Source organism: Tursiops truncatus, chromosome 1 (assembly GCF_011762595.2).
Source record: "Tursiops truncatus isolate mTurTru1 chromosome 1, mTurTru1.mat.Y, whole genome shotgun sequence".
Lineage (NCBI taxonomy): Eukaryota > Metazoa > Chordata > Mammalia > Artiodactyla > Delphinidae > Tursiops > Tursiops truncatus.
Window position 1 is genome coordinate 99,202,553 of NC_047034.1, and position 16,932 is coordinate 99,219,484.

The following is a 16,932-nucleotide window of genomic DNA, read 5'->3' on the forward strand; positions in this document are numbered from 1 at the left end:
TTATTAAGATGGATGAAAAAGTACCTGTTTGCCACGTGAGTGTGACCCAGTGGTTTGTGTGATCTCTCCTCTAGGTCTGGCTTCTCTGAGATACCCCAGGACTTCATCAGCTGAGATTGATTCTCCAGCCCCCAGGTTGGAATCTGAGGGACTCTGTTGGAATCTGTATTCTGAGCTCAGTGGGCAGAGGACAGACTAGATATTGGGGCTGAGAACTAGAAACTAGGCACCGTCCCAAGGGGGTGGCAATGGGTCTGTGCAAACTGAGCAGCAGGGGGGGGGGGCAAAAGTTCCAGAGGGAGTCATTCAGGGCCTGTCAGGAGTTTCTAGCATATGGGAGAGGAGGCGTGTGGGAGCAGACAGTGCGCAGAGAGCCTTGCAGTGGGAGAAGGGAGTAGACGTCTGTCTCTAAGACCGGTTCACATTTGCTAGTTCACTTGTGGACCAGAACCGCAAGGTGGGGACTTGTTTCACATGTGGAATACATGTGGTTATAGGATGGATATGGCATGATGTACAGCCTCTTGGGTACCTGAATGAAGGCTCTCTCCTCACTCAACAATAAGAGCAGGCTGAGCCCTAAAGCCTAAAACAGGGATGAACCTGCAAGTTTGGGAAGGCCCTAGAACTAACTCTGCCTAGAGTTCAGCTGTGAACAAGGGATCAGGAAGGCCAATATGTCAAGCATTCAGGATGACTCAGGAGGCCACTGGTCCATCTCTTCAGAGAGAAATGAATATATTCACGTTGAGAAGATCCAGATCTGTGTCCACAATCCACCTTAGTGATGGGGAGAGCCCAGGGGAAGGGCCTGAAGGAACCATCCCAGGGCTGCTCCTGAGGAAGAGTCCTCTCTGAAAATGACTCAAAAGTCCTTGGGCCTTTGACAAGCAATAGACGTTCCAACCTCTTTGTAGTCGACCCCTACCTAGCATCATACCAGCATGTAGTGTGTCTGGTGAACTGGTAGCATGGACCTGCCAGATACCTCTTTGTAAGAGGGACCAATGAGCTTTTTGAGAAAGAACTCATTCCAAATGGAGAGGCGCTGGACAAACCTAGGTTGTCTCAGTAAAAGAATCTGAATGTCAGCAGGGACAGGAGGATACAATATAGCTAACGCCACTGGGAATTTATCACATCGATTAGTACTGGCCCAGGTCTCACTGGAATCATGTAGGAGTCCCATGGAAAGCCAAGGTATTAAAAAAATAAAACAACCCTTAACAATGGTTTCACCAAATATTCTGGCCACAAATAACACTGTTGAGAATGTCCCAGAGGAGGAAAATGCTAGCAAGGAAACTAGCTCCCATCTTGTGATGGACACTGGCGAAGCTTTTCCACATTGAAGCCCTAACCCGTTGGCAGCAGTGCCTGGTGGCAGACCCAGTGTCTTGGGGTGAAGGTGGGCAGAGCACCAAAAGACACCATTGGCAGTATAGCTGAGTGGAGTTTTCCTGAGCACATGGCTGAGGCATACTCTGCAGACACCCAGAAATATTCAGGAGGCAAGAAGGACTTGGAGCAAAATCTGAGGTCTTGCTTGAGTAAGGAACATAAACTATGTCTATGAACACGACCCCCTCCCTGTGTGCTTACAATTTGCTCAGGCTTAGTACAAACGTGTGTTCCATTTTTAAGTCAGAACGTGAATCGCCTGTGCTTTTCCTCTATTAGTTAAGCATAGTCAGTAGATCCTGTTACCTGTGAAAAGACCTCAGCGGTTCTGACAGCGTTAGGCATCATCTCAAAATGTAGTGTCCTGAGGTTCTTTGACCATAGAATACTATTTCCAAGAAGCCACTCTGGATTCTGACAGTCTTTATTACCTGAGAAATAATCGATTTTATTTAAAGACATGGATAGATAGATGCATGTAGGTGCATGTACACAAGGGCACACACACACAAACAGATACAGTAAAACAGAGAAGTAGTACGTAGAAAGAGAAGTAAGTATATAGAACTGCTCATCATGAAAGTCATTGTTTGAAACACCAGTTCACATTTATCTCCCTAATGGTCTTTATTTGAAAAGGGACTTGGCAGACCAGAGGTGGAAAGGAAAAGGTGCAGAAAGTGAAACAATTGTTTCTGGTTCCACTTTTAAGACTCTGCCTGAAATTAAGTGGCTTGTTAAAAGGTTCATGTCAGGAAAATGTGCTAGCTTTATAAGAAAACACGAAAACACTGCATACGTAGTATATTATTTCTTTCTCTGCAAATCTTTTCTGGGATATAATTTAGATCAAGAAAACAGCCAAAGAAGTGATGGTAAGCATTGTTAGGTAATTATATTGTAAATCATTACGCCATATATAGGATCTCTTTGGCAGACACTTGCCATCCCATGGTTTTCATTGCAAGTGGCTTACATCGGTACTGACATCTTCCAGATGTTGGTAGCTTTGATTTTTTTCCCCCGTGTTGCAAACGAGTTGGCATGGAAACGACTCTTTGCTGGCAACGTGACATATGATTCAAGGCAAAATGCATTTTAACACAGATGAATAGTTCAGGAATCTGCCTTTAACAAAAGTAATTTTGAGAGCTGTTTTGAATTTGTTGGTGTTTTGTGACAACTTTTTCAACGAAGATGGGAGAAATCAAAGCTTTCTGTGTTATGCAACGTAGCCATTGCTAAAATGTGATTTGGCTCTCTCATTGAATAAAATCTTCAAGTTTAGAAATGGACTTTACGTGTAAGGAACCTAAACAAAAAACCTTGCTGACTGGAAATTACCCACTCATTTTAAAGAACGAACCCTCTAAAACAAACCAAATATGGGGCTCGTAGTCTGCTCATCTGGACCAAGAAGTAGTGCTGTGATTATTTCAGATGGTCTGGATTTTTTCCCTTAAGTAGATGTGGCAAGATGGAGAAGAAAAACAGATCCTCCTCACTTTGCCTTGCTAGCTACCACTGTTCACCCACTCTGTAATCTCTCCATCAGAAAGGCCAGGGGTACAGAATGTTCTTCCAGATACCCGGATGGAGCTGCTTCTGCTTTCCCCAGATATCGGAGACTGTAAGTGCTTGTTCTTTTCTCCTTCGGGCACAGGGAAACACTGCACCTTTCCCCTCCTTGCAGGAAAGTGGGCTGTGTGACTGATTAGGGGCAGGGGCTGAGAGAGGAAATGATGGATGCCACGTCTAAGCTCAGGTGATTAATTGTCTGTGCAAGACGCTTCTGCGTCCTCTTGCTCTGTTTTGGTGATGGAAGGCCACATGTTCCAGATGGTACAGCTGCAAACCACGGAGCCTCTGTTAGCCTGGGTTCCAGAGACTATGTTGAACAGAATCTTCAAAGACTACCCATAAGGGACATGTAGCTGAGTATGAGAAAGAAACTTTTTTGTGTGTTTGTTAAGGCACTAAGATTTTGAAATTGCTCATTACCGTAGCGTAAGTTGGAGGCTATTCAAGTTATGATATATTTTAGAGACACTAGATTGTAACTTCCAGGGGCAGGAGCCATGCCAAATGCATCTTTGCAGCCCCAGGGTCTTGGTCAGGGCTCAGTGCATAGTTGAAGAAAGGAATGACTAAAATACAAACACAATGGTTATGTTTATTTTTTTTTCTATTGCAATACAATTTGAGTCACTTTGTTGAGCCTTTTCTAAATGCCAAGTACTACTTTCTAGGCTAAGGAGATGCCTCAGACACTGCCTCTTCTCCCTCAAACTTACCATTTTATCTCATTTACATATTTTAAATAAAGACTTCTTCTAGGGAACTTGTTTCTTTAATAACACAGCAAATTTCTACTGAATATACCTGGCCTCATTTACAAAGTCAGTTGACCCTAAACAATTATAATAATGTAGTCATTATTTATGTCTGATATATTAGCATTTAATACTCTTTAAAATTTAATACTCTATGTGTGATATATTAGCATTTAATACTCTTTAAGATAGTCTCAATAAGCCATATTACATATGACCATGTAGTTCATATACTGTATATAATCTCTGATCCTTAAAAGAGCCATGGGAGGAAAGGATTTAGTTGTAATTTAGTTGTAACCCCAAGATCGGGAGTCAGAATATATGAATTAGAACATCCGTCGTGGCATTTCTTAGCCATATCACCCCAGACAAATAATTTCAGCTTTCTGAAACTCAGGTTTATCATTTGGAGTTATTAATACAATTGTTCTGAGGATTAAATGAATTTATGTATTAAAAGGGGTTTAGAAAACTATTTCATTCATAGTAAGTGCTCAATGAATTTTGGCTATTACTATATTACTTCACAAATGAAGAGATGATGATCAGAAAAGTTAACTATCTTCCCAAAGATCACACAGCCAGAGACAACCTCAGTTCAGAATGACACCAAAGTCCTTGTCACTACAATGCCTCTCTCTCTCTCTCTCTCTCTCTCTCTCTCTCTCTATCTCTCTCTCTCGGCAGACTGGCTCCAAACAGGTGGTGTATTCAAAGTGGGGCCTGATTAGACACAAACTAATGATGTGCACTTTTCTGCTTCCTCTATTTTCTCATATGCAGAAATAAAATGACCCAAATGTTTATTAGACTATTATCAGCATTTAAACATTTTCTGTAGGCAGGGATCAGTAAGCACAGAGGCAGTATATGTAGTAGAAAGACTTTGGTATCTGATGCTGAATCTCAGTTTCCCCATCTGTAAGATGGTAACAATACCTCAGGCAGGATTGTTGTAAGGATTAGGACTAATGCTTGCATACAGCAGGTGCTGTATAAGCGACAGCCAGCACCATCATTACTGTCATCAGCGCCAGTTAGTCTAGAACTGTCCTCAGTTCACTCATAGGGAAAAGTGGGGCTTTCCACGTGCCTGAGGCCACAGCTCAGTGAGCTACTGCTTAGCCTGTTTATTTATGAAAGTTCTTTATCCCACTTAGTGGCTGAATTGTGGCCTTAGGGCAACTACAGTGCTGCTTCTCAGAGTTAATTTCAGAGCAATGCAGCAAACTGATGGAGCAGGCGGCTCAGGCCACCAGCTGTACAGAGTGATTCCTTCTGCCATTTGACTGTGATCTCAGCACCCAGAATTCACATAAGGAGAGAGAGTGTGAGGGCGCTGGTCTTCTGCTCTGTGCTTGAGAGATGTGTTTTCTGCCACAGAAGGGGAAATTGTCATGAGCGATTGGAGTCCACATAGCTAAGGCAAAACAGAAAATGATTTCTTATTAGTAGTAGTTGTTCCATTAATAATAATAATAGCCACAAAGTAACAAAACAGTCTCTGTCTCTGAAATATAGGCGGGAAATAATTGGCCTAGAAAGACATTATCAGTTGGAATGTTCCATATTTGCTTGATTTACCATCTTCAAGCAGTTCAAACAGCTTTGCCCAATAAACTTAAATGCCTAAAATGTCCTGCTTGTGCACTGAAGCATTTTTATATACTTGTTTCCATAACTTGGAACACTCTTGCTATAGAAATAAGAAATCAGAATAGACCCAATTTATTTTACTGATATTTGAAAGTAATTTTTCCCTTAATGAATGCGTCTGTTTGGATGATAAATTATCCATTAGACAATGTTCAAGTGTTTTTATGCTCTCCGTTTTGATTACGGAGCTTTTAATGTAGTGTTGCATCCACTCTTTGAATTTTCTCTGCAATTCAGTCATCCACCAAAGAGAATAGACTGGAGAAAATGCCAGACTGACTTTTCTTCCTTAAGTATTTTAATCTATTAAATAAATGACCTAATAGATGGCATCAAGATGTATTTCTCTGCTTTGTGCTGACCTTAATGAGAGTTAATCAGTTTTGTAATGCTAATTAGGTGTCAGCATTAGTGTCTTGTGCAGAAATGGAGATAATGGCTCCAGCGTACAGCACACTCCACGTCCAAGACTGGACTCTGTTTCTTATGCCCAAAACAATCACAGGAATTTCTGAATTCGTTCCACTTTTCAAAGGGGTGGTGTGTTGTATACTTCCTTTTAGACTCATGAGGGAGTATGTTCAATGTAATGTGAGCAGGGGACACACACAATGTGGGGAATTAGTTACACAGTTGCTGTTTCTGTCATACTGTTAATGGGAATTATGCATCTAAATTTCTCTGTAGCAGTAGTTAACAGTGGGCTACACTAGGAGGATACACTAGGAGGATGTAAAAATGCATGAGAGAATTTAAATAATGAATAATTTGGTATTTTAGTTCGGTCGAATTTTAAACTACCTTTGGAAATGAACACATCTTTATCTTACATAAACACCCTATATATTTAGGCTCCCTGTCAAAATTGGTATATATATTTTATTTCAATGTGGACTTGGGTTTCGGTGCTAGGAAACAGTATTTGACAGTGATATCCAGTTTCGTTGGATCTTCTTGGAGAAAACTACTTAACGATATTAAGTTGTTTTGACAAGTAGCTTTGCATTTCCAGAATGTTTATTCCATGTTATCACTTAGCACTCTGACCTACTAGAGGATTAATCTTCATGACACTAACTTGCATAAAGACCCCCCCAAGAAAACCCCACAAAGAACTTTCCCTTGCATCCTGTACTGTACATTACTGAAATTCAACATGCTTCTTGAACAGAAATAAATACAGATCATGTGTGTATATTGCAGCTTTTTCTTTTTTCTTTTTTGTGGTACGCGGGCCTCTCACTATTGTGGCCTCTCCCGTTGCGGAGCACAGGCTCCGGATGCGCAGGCTCAGCGGCCATGGCTCACGGGCCCAGCCGCTCCGCGGCATGTGGGATCTTCCTGCACCGGGGCACGAACCCGTGTCCCCTGCATCGGCAGGCGGACTCTCAACCACTGCACCACCAGGGAAGCCCCAGCTTTTTCATTTTTAAGTCATTGATTTATATACTGTATAAAGCTACAGGATCCTCTGTCCCTCTTCCCTTCGATAAATCACATCCTGGTGAACTTTAAAATTAAAAAAAAAAAAAAAAGAAATAAAACATGAAATGGAGCTTCTCAAGTAGAAGTGGGAATGGAGAAACAGGAGAATCCCTTAGATATTTCCTTAAGGCCACCAGCTACCATATAGGGTCCCTGGGGGCAGATTCACGTAATCTTAGGGCTTCCAGGAGGAGAGTTCAAATATTACAATTTAAAACAATCATATGTTGGAATAACATTTTAACAATTTCCCCATAATAAAAGAGAGAACAACCAGTAAAACTGACATCTTGGATATACTAATGTTAACAATAAATAATTAATTCAATCCTTCCCTTATAGCCAAGAACACTCATTTCCCAATCAAGTTATTGGTGGGAATATACTCTACAATGTGATGGACAGTAAAAAACACTCTTTCCTCAATAGGTTGGCCAAGAAAAGTCTTGAGCGTTGAGGGTCAAGGGCACTTGTTCTGTTCCACTGCTGCCATTGCCCATGTGCACCAATTAGAGTAGCATAGCCCTAAGAGCAACTCACTAAACTTACTCCTAAAAGGGCAGAGATCTCATCTTGATCTTCCTTGCAGCCTGGTACCAAGCACAGCAACTTGCTGAACAAAAAAATGAATTTTCTGAGGTCTAATCTCTGGCTTATAACTTTCCTTTATCATGTTTCTACAGTTTTTCTATTGGACTATGAATATTCCTCATTTTCTATTTTCTTTTAGGTGATCTTCATTGGTACTGTGACATGTATAGCTTTTTTGTTTCCATTTAATGTTGACATGTGTTGAAATTCCAGGAGTGGGATTTAATAGGATGAAGTGGAAATAAGTTTCCGCGATTTTTATTTTTATGGTTCTTAAAAAATAATTCATTCAGTCAGTGGGAACTCCTTTTGATGTACTACAGCTGGAGCAGGTGTCTTCAGAGTGGTTCTTGAACAGAAGTCCAGAATAAAAAATCTGCAAGATAAGTAGCATTTTCCTCATGTGCAAGGCACGCTGCCTCTGTGACACAATGAGGTCTTACTCAAGGTGCCTGTCCTCCAGGTGTTTATAATCTCTTTAGGCAGACAAAACAGATGTATAAATTACAACAAACACTCCAGATAACATGTAAGATATTCCAAATTAATGATGCAGAAAGTAAGTTAGAGGAATTTAAGTATAATGATGCCATTTCACTTGGTACCCGAAGCCTCATGTTCACTGAGGAACTTAGGCAACTGTGCCTGCCAAAGTTTCTAAGCAAAGAGAAACTGAATTCTACTTTGGAGTAGAGCCCTCAGGAAGAAAATATACTTTTTTTTGCCCACTGCTAAATCTCTGGCACTTAGTACGTTGCCTGGTACACAGTAGATGCTCCTTAAATATTTGTTCAGTGAAAGAATAAATGAATAAAATGCTATGGTACGGAAATCTGTTATCTGTTCTTGCAACCCCTAGGTGGGACTTAGTAAATTTCAAACAATACCTGCTTTGACAGACAGCTAGGAAGTGTTAGGTCATATTCAATAAGGATCGACTAGCAACGATAATCCAATGATAAAGAATGAAGTGTCTTAATGTCAAATGGTGGGAAGAGTTTATTCAGGAATGTAAGTTACTACAAAAATTATAAACTACATTCAGTATTTGTGCTTTTGGAGTGCAGATTCTGATGCAATCTGGTTTTGAAGCAGAGGAAAGGTTACGGCAGTTCATAAAAGCCTCCTCCAATCTTAATTCAGTCTTTACAAAACTCTCTGGACTTGGCAGAAACATAGAGAGGAGAATTATTCTCATGTGTGCACCGTGTGGCTTGTGGGATTTTAGTTCCCCACCCAGGGATCGAACACGGGCCCTCCACGGTGAGAATGCGGAGTCCTAACCACTGGACTGCCAGGGAATTTCCTCTCACGTGTGTTTTAACTTAAGAGTAAATATATTTCATTTGGGAGGTGGCCTTAATGAGAAATAAAGAATCAGGAAGACAAGAAGAATGAAGGATGAGTGTTTGTGTGGGAGCCTGAGATGAGTACCTGGCTGTTTTCTGATCCGCTATTACATGTGGCAAATCCACAAATGTGTGCATTATGTTAAGAATTACTGTTTTCAGGCTTACAGTTTATCAACTGCCATTATGAGGAGCTCTTACCATTCCAAAAGTATATTCAAACCACAGTAGTTAGCCTTAGAGGCAAATGAGTAAACTGATGAATTAGTGTACGTGAACACCTATAATTAGTAAACAGCACACCATATATGTATTTAAGCACATTTCTGTTTCCATAACTGGATCATTTGTGCCTTGAAGTCAGTAAATTTTGCATTTATTTATTCAACAAATATTTACTGAGTGTCTACCATGGGACAAGTAAGCACTGGGGCTAAATGCTGCATAAGTCAGATGTGACCCCCAGCCTCATGGCGCATTCAGCCTAGAGTGAAGCTTAGCAAAGGGGCTCTTGCATAAAGTGGTTCACCATGTTAAGCGGTGTACTATGGGGAGCATGGGTTACTTTAGCGACACGCTGAAGGAGCATCTAATCTGTACTTAGAGCTGGGGAACCTACCAAGAAAAAGGTAGTGTATGTAAACGGAGGCTGGAAAGATGAGAAGGAGCTGGCCAGGCTGATACGTCCTTAACGAATCCTTATAGCACCCAGCATGGCATTATACATTGACTAGAGGCCAAGTGATTTTATTTTCTTTAAGTTTTTTTTATTTTTGAGAGCTTGCCGTAGATCCAGCTTTGCACTAGGCATTGGAAGAGATTCAAGGGAGTGTAAGACTTCATCTCTATAATCAAGGATTCTACAAATTAGTTGAGGAGAAAAAAGTACATACATTGTTCTCTAATTGTTTTATACACAAGAGAATATAATCAATAGCTGCTTGTATAGTAGGAATAGTGAGTACTGTGCCACATCAGGAAAATGAGAGATTGAAATACAGGTGAAGTGAAAAAGTGGATATGGGAGAAAACGTAGGGGAAAAGAGACTTGAGCTGAACTATGGGAGAGGTAGAATTGGTGGTGTAGGATTTGGTGTTGGCAGTGAATCTGGCCATGGAGGGAAATGGTCAGGGAGTAGACTGAAGGTTCAGTTTAGCAGAAGATATATATTGAGCTGGTTTGGACTGAATTTTATAGACCATGGAGCCTGGTTATAGGTTCCTGAGTTGGAGAATGGCAAAGATGTCTTAATAAGTTGCCAACAAGGCAAATCATCTTTTCTCCTCAACCTACAGCCTTATCTCAATACCTTCTTCCTCTTGATGGGCATTTTGATTGGTTGACATTTTACACAACAGTGGACTTTCAGGGGGCCTCTGATACAAAAGTAAGCTGTTAATTCCCCTCTAATAGCAAAAAGAGAGAGAGACCTTAAAATATGAAAGCTGGCTGTCCTTCCCATGCAGGGGAGAGAGGGAGCTAGAAGCTCTGCCCTGTTAAAGTTGCTCTGACGTCCTCTCCAAGTCCCCGCGTGCCCTGCCTCTACCACCTTTCTCGTCCTTCTAGTCTTCTTTAGCAGTGAGTCCAAGTCACATATTCATACCCCAACAGATTGTCCCATCTCATCATCACTGTCACTAAAAATGATATATACATTTTTGACGGAATGAGGATCAGGCCAGAGGAAGGAGCCCAAAGATTCTGGTTAATAAGTACTGAGAAGCCAAAGTAAGTGAGAGGGGCAAGATTTATAATAAATCCCTATTTATAATAAATTAGATGCTTTAGATTTTAAAATAAAGATGGTCTTCATTGAATTTGAATGACCGCAGTTGTCTAAGGAAACAGGTCACATCAACGTGCTATTCCCTTTAATCTGCCACAGGGTTTTACCATACGCAGCATCCTCTGCCTAGAATGTTTTCGGAACACTCACCCAGCCCTGTCTTTTGCCTGGCCTTCTCCTATTCAAGCTTCACATTTCAGCTTAAATATAGCTTCCCCAGAGAGACCTTCCATGACACCTTTAGATTCCTTTCATTATTCTCTTCTGTGCAATGGATCTTTCAGATCAAAATGTGTATTTTACATTCAATGTCTCTGTCTTCTGCTGGACTGTTAACTCCAGGCAGACAGAGAACATTTCTGTTTTGTCCACCACTGTATCTTTGGAGCCAATACCATGGCTGGCACAGCAGATGCCCCAACCAAGTGTTATTGAATGTGTACATCCAGGCAGCTGCCGCCCATAAGGGTGGTGAATTGGGGGAGAGAAATAATTGTACATTGCCATAGCTTGTGAGCCAGCCAGTCAACGGGCAATGATTAAAAGAATTTTCTGCAGTCATCAGAAAGCATGGGTTTGTATTGAATCAGCATTCTGAATCCTGAGAGCAGGGCTCAAGAAAGCTGGCTGGACCATATTTCAGGGTTGTTTTCTTCCCAGCATGAATCCCAAGATAGGATCCTCATTTCCTAGATTCTAACCATTTTAATGTTTCTACAAGGTCTTGTCTTTTTCTCTACTAATACCGTTAACATACGACAAGTTGGAAAATACTCTGAATTAAGCATTTCAAATTTGGAAAATTCCCAAATTACCAACCAATCAGTACATCAAGGAGGATTTTATTACCAATTAATGTGTCTTTGCTTTTATAGAGTGGGAAAAGTGATCCTGACAGGGGTTTCTGCCATAGATCAAGTCAAGATATCAGCGCTATTAACTTGCTTGTGTGGAGCCCTAGGATTTGTGTTTAGAGGATTCCTCCTCACATTGTTGTCATGGCTTCTCGTTTTCAGCAGACATTACACACCACTCATCACTCATTCTCCGTGTCAGAACCTTATCAGCATCCTGAGCTGTGGCTGCCTCTAGTGGATGGAGAGTTTCCCAGCTTACCTCAAAGAACATCAATCATTCTTCATTCTTAGTGTTCAAACTTGCTCGTCAGTTAGTAACAACACTTCCTGCAGCCTCGAAAATTATTTCTGAATAAACACAGGGCTGAGAACAGCTGAAATGATTGACAGCTCATAACTCCTCCAGTGCTTTATGTTTCAAAACCAGGGTGTATGCAGATGTCTCCTCATTACCAGCGTTTGGATGTCACTTAGTGTAGCTGCTACTGAGAGAGAAACTGCATGGGTTAGATTGTCAAGCATCTTAATGGGACTTTTGTGCCTGTAGCAGACATTTTAGAGAGCTCTGAACCAGCGTTGAGATTTGAGTAGGAGAAGAGCTATCACTTGCCGATCAGGAAGCTCATACAATTGTGATGTGGGGAAAATTTGTTTTCAGCAATTCTTTCCCTTTCTTTGCATTTTCTTTACAGATACCCATAACCAAAGCAAGAGTCCCCACTGAGACATGTATAAGCACTCTGAAATAAACAGATGTCCTTCTCCCACCAAGGATTAATCATGGCCACCAGACTCCAATCCCCAGTTTTGGACTTAGAGCTACTTGAGCAGATATGGAAGTGGGAATGTGTGGGGATGAGGGTAGGAAGTTAGGAAGAGAGAGGGTAATGGATTAATTAAGTAAGCTAATTCCTGATAATGGGTAAGATTGGTCATGGGTTTTCTTTCCAGGCATCTGATGACTTAATACGGTGAAACTGCCTTTCCTGGAGGGGCATTAAGAATTTTGTGGCTGGCAAGGGGGAGAATGGGTGGGAGAGGGATGGATTGGGAGTTTCAGATTAGTAGATGCAGACTATTATATATAGAATGGATAAACAACAAGGTCCTACTGTATAGCACAAGAAAATATATTCAATATCCTGTGATAAACCATAATGGAAAAGAATATGAAAAGGAATGTATATATATGTATAACTGAATCACTTTGCTGTACAGCAGAAATTATACAACATTGTAAATCAATTATACTTGAAAAAAATTTAAAACAGAATTTTGTGGCTGGTTTGAAGGGGATATGTATTTTTTAATTTTTTAAATTGAAGTATAGTTGCTGTACAGTATTATATAAGTTACAGATGTACAATAGAGTGATTCATAATTTTTAAAGCTTATACTCCATTTATAGCTCTTATAAAATATTGGCAATATTCTTCATGTTTTACAATATATCCTTGTAACTTATTTTCTACCCAGTAATTTGAAGGGGATATTTTTAGGACAGGATGGGCTTTGAGGGTCCTTCAGTCATTCGATGGAGGTGTCAGTCTTCTCTGCCTATGAAGGCCAACCACCGTATTTGCATAATTTGGAAAGAAAATGATGACTGCCAACTGCTTTTAACTGATCCTATGTTGGATTTCATCAGATTCTGCCACTGCCTAAGGAGTATATTCAGGATTCACTTGGGCAGTGACAGCAAGCCAATTGGCATGGAAGAATTATCATAGAGTTCAACAATGCATAACTAACAGTCAAGCTCATGGCTCAAGTTCTGGGAGATTTCATCCATTATCAGTTATCCTCCACACTAGGAGAAAGCTTGGGGCCTAATAACCACATGTATGGTATGATTTTCAGGGCAGTGGAATCAGTAAGCCTACCAGGCTCACATACAACAGCGCCCACTAGATTTTTAACTCTTGGAGAACAGGGACTATGCTCTACTTACCATTGCATTGCAAGAGAATAACACAGTACTGGGTCTAGAGTAAGGAAATGGTAAACAGTGATTGAACGAACAACAAGACTTTTTCACTGTCTTTGATTCTCATCATCTCACCTTCCTCCTTTTTATCATTTGCAACATTTTTGTTCTACCCCTACTCCCAGTGCATGCATTCACATTAACTGCCAGCAGAATTTGCTTGGCACAGAGTTTCAGATTTAGCAGATATGCATGAATGAATGAAATCCAAAGATTCTCTTTACTGACAGCACAGTGAATTGAGTAGGTGCCTTCTTATGGCTACTTGGGACAGGAGCAAGGATAACGACAAAATAGGAACAAGGAAGAGAGAACAGAGTGCTCATGGAAAATTCCAGGACCATCACTTATAGGGTCTTGCACTTTGAGTAGTGGGGTGCACCCCGAAGGTCAAAATGCTATGGGTGTTAAAGTTTTAGTGTTTGCATCTGAATAAGATGGTTCTACAGTTCTTACATCAAAAAAGGTGATTTGTTCATTTATTTCAAAGTATTAAAATCTTTATAAATGCTAGGCACCATCTTAGGCACTAATGATATGAAATGAATAAAACAAGATTCGCGCCCACGTGCTGCTCATCATCTTGGGGAGCCATATAGGCAGTGCATTCACAAAACAATGGCCCAGGGGAAAAAGGCGTTGCTGTAACATCATTTATTTTTTGACTTCATAATCTTGTGGGGCAAACACTGAGACAAGACCAAGCCTCCTTACTCAATCAGACCATCGTTTTGGGTGGTGTGGCTGTGGAATCTTCTCCTAGTTGTATGGTCAAGATCACGAGTCTTCGAAGGTTGTATGTGAATTGAGAAAGTGGACCCGTCCTATTAGTGAGTAGATAGCAATTGGAGCAAATCTGCTTTTCCAAAATCGAGAGTGAAAACTTCCCCAAACTTAATTTGGGTCAGTTTGGGTAAGTTCATGAGATTAGATAAATCACAGAATGGAAGACTCAGCAAGAAATCGTAGGGACAAACAACAAAAGAAGACATCCAGTAGGGACAAATACAAAGAATATATAAAATGAAATGAAAGGAAACAAACCCCTAGACATAAAAAGTGAGCCTCACCGCTAACACTTGACATATCTGACAGGACCATATCAACAAGCTGTGCTGTATTTTCTTTTGGCTGTTCCTGGTCTATTTTTCTCTCTAGACATGTTTCTTTAAAAAGAAAATCCAGATTTCCAGGGTTGGGCAGAGCATTGGGAAGAAATGACAGGAGGCAGGCCCTGTCAAGGAAAGACGTTCTCTCTGGAAGGGAGTGAGAGGCCAGAAGGGAAGGCTGGCTGCTGTAAGCAGGCTTCCTCGTCGCCCCTCCATGTGTCTTTTCCCTCCCACTCCTGTGGGCACTTTCTTTCTTGGCTCTGTGAGGATTTAGGAAAGTCACGACAAAAATCCTGTCATGTGCTGGAAAAGGAGAAAAAGTTTTAGATCTCTGCCTTTTCACAAATGGAGAGTTTCTTGGAAACCGATGTGCAATTTGAGAGCTGCTGTGTCTTGTTAAAGCTACTTTAACATTCTCTCCAAGTCCCGACACACCCTGCCTCCACCACCTTAACAAACAAAAATACCCGCCCCCCCCAAACACACACACACACACACACACACACACACACACACACACACGAAATCTGACTTAGTTGGCAGCCAGCATCATCTATCCCAGGGCTACCTCTAAGGACTGTTGATTTATCTTGGACTGACTTGAGACATTTCCCCTCTGATCTTCCACTGGCAACGTTTCTCTCCAATGTTTCCTCACTGCCTCCCTCGGCTCTCATTAATTAACCGCTCCTCCCTCTGTGACTAAACGTGAGCCCTTGTGTTTGGCTGTAGCGAGGATTATGACATTTTGCAAACACACACGCACCGCTAGGGAAAATATCTTGAGTAACACACGGGCAAAGGAAGTGAACTCAGAAAACCCATTTTTAAAAACCTGTTGAAGGAAGTAACCTAAAAAGAAAAGAGGGGGAAATAGACTGATGGCTTGGTGACATTTACTTATTCCCGACGCGATATTGGAAAAGGCAGATACAGAGACTGGCACTTGTTATTTAATTGAGGTTCAGGTATTTCAAAGCTCGCTTATCTCCTCAGCCCGTCTGGTGTTTCCATGGTGTTCCTTTTCCGCTTCTATTAGTCTGGAACGTGGGTAGCAAGTTGATGAACATTTTTAATGAGTAAATCCTTTTCTACACCAAATTTTATAGATAATTAAGTCTGATTTATAGGGCAGGTTTCAGCGACAGTGAAAGAAGGAGAGAAGAAATGCAAAGAGGAGGGGGCCCAATTATTGGAGCTCTGAGTGGGCTCTGCTTTGTTTGTGAACCTTCTCAGCGGGCACTTTGCAGGGCTTGCAGTGAGTTTTCTGATGCAGAATGAGACTCCATAAGACTCCATCATGGTTTTTGGTTTAGTTTGTTTGGTTTTGGTTTTTAGGCAAAGGACTTCTCTAGTCCAAGAAACAGAACCTGGGCTTTATTCACTGCTCGTCACTTTTACTCTGAGTTATGCTCAACGAAAAAACACACATAAAAAGCCTTAGAGTGCACCACTAAAGAATTTGCCCTTTCAACATATATTTGTTAAGCATCTTCTATGTAGCAAACACCATTCTAGATGCTGGAGATACAGCAATCAGCAGTGCCGGCAGTTCAGACTCATTGTGATGTGAAATGGACTCAGTGAAGAAAATGTACACAAAAGGCAGTGTAATGCTGATAAGGAAACTGAGACCAGAGAGGGAAAGCTGATTGGTCAGCATCACACAGCTGGAGCTGGGTCTAGAGTTCAGGTCTTCCGACTTCCAGGCCAGACTCTTCTTAATGCACTGTTCCTCTTGGTCGTTTGTGGAATATGTTAAATGCAACAAACCCAGCAATAGCTTATGTGTTGAACTGGCTCACATGCCACTAGGTAACTGTATCAACTGACCTTGAAACACTATGTCAAGTAGTTGTTTGATTAAGTCCAGTCTCATTTTGAATGGCCATATATATTTCTAACAGCTCTTCTATCCCTTTATCTGTCTGTGTTCATTAATGGATTGAAAAATTTGGGGTTGGTTTGAGTTATGGGTCCTGAAATATTTTTGGTACTGCTGAAGTTTAATCACATATAAGATTTTATCAATCACCGTTCCCTATCTTAACTCCCCTCTGAAGGAATGTGTTCAAATAGGTTTTTAAAACCCAAGATCATGCTCATCATCAATCATCATCATCATCATCAAGAGATTACTGAGTGATACATGTGTTAGATACCTTATATAAAAATTTTAAAAATAATTAGTCCTCTGAAATGAGGCTTAAATGGCACACTGCCAAACTCTGCTCTAGTGCCTAACTTAGATGTCAAGAAGCATATACGTCTATGGGTAGCCTGCTTGCATCTTATTTTTCCTTCGAATTTTTTTCTGATTAGAATAGTAATATAAAGTTGTATCTAATTTGCACATAACAAAATATATCGTATA

The 16,932-nt window shown here is 40.9% G+C and overlaps 1 long non-coding RNA gene across 1 annotated transcript in view; it reads left to right on the forward strand.

Annotated features, from left to right (window-relative positions):
* Window positions 1-109: 109 nt before the first annotated feature.
* LOC141279758 (uncharacterized) overlaps window positions 110-16,932 on the forward strand; it is a 40,494-nt gene continuing 23,671 nt past the window's right edge. The window contains exons 1-2 of the long non-coding RNA XR_012334571.1: window positions 110-135; window positions 2,957-3,031. This is a non-coding gene — a long non-coding RNA (uncharacterized lncRNA). The remainder of the gene's footprint in view (window positions 136-2,956; window positions 3,032-16,932) is intronic.